The 4121-nt window shown below is 47.1% G+C and overlaps 1 protein-coding gene across 3 annotated transcripts in view; it reads left to right on the top strand.

The window, feature by feature from the left end:
• CORO2A (coronin 2A) overlaps nucleotides 1-4121 on the top strand; it is a 136497-nt gene that overhangs the window by 86839 nt on the left and 45537 nt on the right. The gene's annotated exons all lie outside the window — the stretch shown is intronic.

The following is a 4121-nucleotide window of genomic DNA, read 5'->3' as shown; positions in this document are numbered from 1 at the left end:
GGCTCCTCCCCCTCAGGGGCCGTCGGGAGCCAGGCCGAGTCACTACAGACTATCATACACTAGCTGCATTAAGTCCCCACGGCATTGGCTGGGTACAACAAACTGTTTAAAGGGCTGCCCGGGGCTTTTGTTTTTTCCCCCCACAGGAGCCTCTCTATATAACTTCCCACTCTCTTCAAAAAACTTCACATTCTCCCTCCCTGGGATTAGCTCTAGAACATACTTTGTAGAGTGGAGTCAGTCATAGAATATCAGGGTTGGAAGAGACCTCAGGAGGTCATCTAGTCCAACCCCCTGCTCAAAGCAGGACCAATCCCCAACTAAATCATCCCAGCCAGGGCTTTGTCAAGCCGGGCCTTAAAAACCTCCAAGGAAGGAGATTTGTTCAGTCTTTTGTTCAGCTGCAAAATCCTGGCAGCTAGCAACTAGGACAGCATCCTCAGTCACAGACATTTCCCCCACCCTTGGCCCTGAGGGCATGCTGTCCTCCTTGGGCATGGGGGAGCACGTCCCAGCCCCTCCCCTATCTGAAAGCAGGATGCTGCTTTCTGCTGCAAGGGAATCAAGGAGACTTTCCCCATTCCCCTCAGCAGTTTCTGCGTCTTCAACCCTTCCTTCCGGGGACCCAATACAATATTCCTTCTTGCTACGGGTCACCACACTAATGGTCTTAGCCTTGTGGAAGAAATCATTACTCATTAACATGTCAGCCGGAATGCCTTTCATTACCCCCACAATCAGATTGTTTTCCAAACCTTCTCATGGCACATGTATATTAGCTAGTGGTACGGGGAACCTGGTTTCACCCACCCCCACAATTTCTGCCACTTGGCCAGGTAATATACTAGCCTTTGGGACCACACTCTACTTAATCAGATAGATCTGGGCCCCTGTATCCTTCCACCCCAACTATTCCCTGCCATTAATTTTGACAGCTTTAATGTGCTCCATATCTGGTTCACTGGGGCCAGTCCCCACAAAACTTGCTAGGTAAGTTGTGAGAGTTCCTGCCTGGTTCCCCTCTGGTGCCTCTGTACCAAGGACAACCGCACTAATATGAGTTATTGGTTGCCTGCTTCCTTCTAGCATGGGGCATTTATTCCTCAGGTGATCAGTGGAATTACACTGATAGCACCTTTTGGGCTCTTCTGCTTTTACAGGAGATTTGGGATGAGGGTTAGAGGAATGTTTTGGGAAGAGAATGTTTAGGCTCCCAGCCCCTCTCTCTTCCCAGGGGCAAAATGGGATCCTCCCTATCAGTTTTAAACCCCTCTTTCTGTGGCCTGCCCTCAATAGACGCCTGATTCTGTTCGAAGGCATCTACTAAAAAAAAAAAGCCATCTCCTCCACAGACTTTACATCTTTGTCCCATAGACACTGCTTTACTCATGCTTAGGAAATGCTCTTGAGCAACAAGAGCCAACATTCCCTCAAAACTTGCCACCTGTTTATCCCGCACCCATTTTCCCAACTAATCTTTCATTTTGTTTACATATCCCCCATTACTCGTACCAATATCCCTCTTAAGATTCCTAAATTAAACTCTCTCTGTTTCAGGGATAATATGAAAACTTTGCAAAACAGTATCTTTAAATTTACAATCGTCTAAAGCATCGTCAATAGGCATTCCATTGAATACATTTCAAGCTTTACCAGTTCATTTCACAATCAGGGTAGGAACTCTCTTATCATACACAGCCTTCGAAGGTAGTCAGATATTCAGCAATATCTTCTTCACTGTATGCAGGACATAAGCGTTCCATTGGTGGATTTTTGGAGTGATGGGAGTCATTGGGGCTGGGGGGTTCTGGTTCTGCTTCTCTAGCAGGTCCAGTTGGTGTTTTCGCTCTGTTTCTTCCTGCTCTCTCCTCCCTCCCCCCCCGCTCTTTTTCTTCCATGGCCCTTCTGTGTGCAGCCTCCTCTTCTTTGAGCCTCATTTCTGCCTGTCACATTTGAAACTCAGTCCTTTTCCTTCGCTGCAGCTTCCAGTCTGGCCAGCTCTAGTTATGTGGCTGCCTCATTGGTAGCCATTTTTCTGCTTTCTTGTGCTTATTTCCCTCACCCAAAATAAACAAACAGAAAATAACAAAACTGTGACCTCCTCCTGACTGTTCTTAGCCACTGCACTTAAGCCTCACTTAAAATCACAAATATCAGTGCTTAAAGTGTGAACTTCACTTGGAGTAACAAGCTGCACCTACACCCTGCCTGCTGCGCCACTGTGACGTTCCCCTCTGGTGTTATCTGGACTGGTGATCTGCTAGGCGACTCCAATCCTTGACTCTGGGAGCCAGCCTGACCCTGCTCTGCTGTGAGAACCCCCACTCCTGGTCTGGTCACGCACAGCCTCTGGCATGTAAGCTGCTCCTTGGATTGGGCAACCGAATGACACTAGCTGATCTCTTCAGTTGCAGACACAACCCTAGGAACCTCCGTCTTGCAGTGTCCAGTTATGCCCACTGGATGCTGCAAGCTTATATGAGTTCATCAATTTACCAAAGAAATTGATATTTACCAGGCTTGTTATCCCAAGGGGAGTCTGACACGCTTCAAACCAAATGCACTGCTTCAGGTAGAACAAACAAACAGATTTAGTAACTATAAAGATAGATGTTAAGTGATTATAAGTCAAAACATAAGTCACATTTGGTCAAATTAAATAAAAGCAAATCGCATTATAAGCTGATCTTAACACTTTCAATGCCCTTACAAACTTAGATGCTTCTCACCACAGGCTGGCTGGTTGCCCTTCAGCCAGGCTCTCCCCTTTGATCAGCGCTTCAGTCGCTTGGTGGTGGTGTCTGTAGATGGAGGTGAGAGAGAGAGAGAGAGCATGGCAAACATCTCTCCTTTTTATCATGTTCTTTCCTCCCTCTTGGCTTTGCCGCTGGTCCCGTCGTTCCCCCCCCCCCCCCCCCCCCCGCCGCCCCTCCCCCAAAGGAAGAGGTGTGATTCACTCAAGAGTTCAACAGATCCTTTTGTTGCTGCCTAGGCCAGCATCCTTTGTTCCTATGAGACTCAGCTGGGTTTGTCCCGTGCCTGCCCTGATGAGGTGTGAGCTGCCTCTCTGCTCTGGGAGAGTTTTTGCCTGGGTTTATTTTAAGCCATGAGGACACATTTTCAGCCTCATAACTATATACATGAAATTATAACCTATAACAGTACTGTAATAACAATTACTATAACAACAATGCTCAGTGCATCATGAGTCTTCCGAAGACACCCAACATGACAAACTTTGCATTGGATACCACACCATCATTTTATAAAGATAAACATGGGGGTGTAAGGTGTTCCCTCGAGATACAGAACGTCACACAGTGCTTGGGGGCAATGCCCTTGGTTGTGGTGTATTTGTGCCAGGTTGTTTTTTTACTGAGAGTTTCAGCAGTGACAATGTTCAGATATCCAGCTCTCCCACATAACAAAGAGGTATGAAGTAATTAGAAATGCATTCGAATGGTATCTCTCTCACATCGGAGTTCAGGATTCCATAGTGTTTTCCTTCCTATCCCGCACTACCCAGTCCATGTTGCGATGGGTCTCTCCCTTCCAGCATTCCAAGTGCTCAGCTTCCACTGCCACGGATGGCAGCTTTGCACAAAACCCAAAAGCTGGATCTGAGCCTGAATGAATAACCAGGGAATGTTAAATCCCTCCTCAGACATTTCAGCTTATGTCAAATCTTCTATTTCATGGTTTTTCTAAAAGCTGTCTGGGAGGCCAATTCGAATGCATACAGCTCCAATTCATACTCCTGGGGGAATTCTGTGCCAAAATATTAAATTCTGCACACAACATTTTAAAATTCTGCATATTTTATTTGCCAAAATAACACTATATAATCACACCAGTTTCAATTATTTTGTATTTATTTCAAAATACTGATCAGCAACTATGTCTGTAACAATATAGACAAAAAAATCCTCCAGGAGTAGGGTGTTAAGGAAACCCCTATGACAACCCAGTTCCTATTTCTCCGCCCCCTCCCCACCAGAGCCCAGCAGGGGGACCAGACACCCCCTTCCCCCAGAGCCCAGCTGTGCCCCCCCAGGCCAGACACCCAACCCCCCTGCCCCCCAGAGCCCAGCTGCAGGCCCCCCTCAGCCCAGACACCTGCA

The sequence above is a fragment of the Terrapene carolina genome, unplaced genomic scaffold (genome assembly GCF_002925995.2).
Source record: "Terrapene carolina triunguis isolate 2854851 unplaced genomic scaffold, T_m_triunguis-2.0 Scaffold94, whole genome shotgun sequence".
In the NCBI taxonomy this organism is placed as follows: Eukaryota; Metazoa; Chordata; order Testudines; family Emydidae; genus Terrapene; species Terrapene triunguis.
Note: the sequence above shows the minus strand (reverse complement) of the source record. Positions and strands in the feature narration are given on the sequence as shown.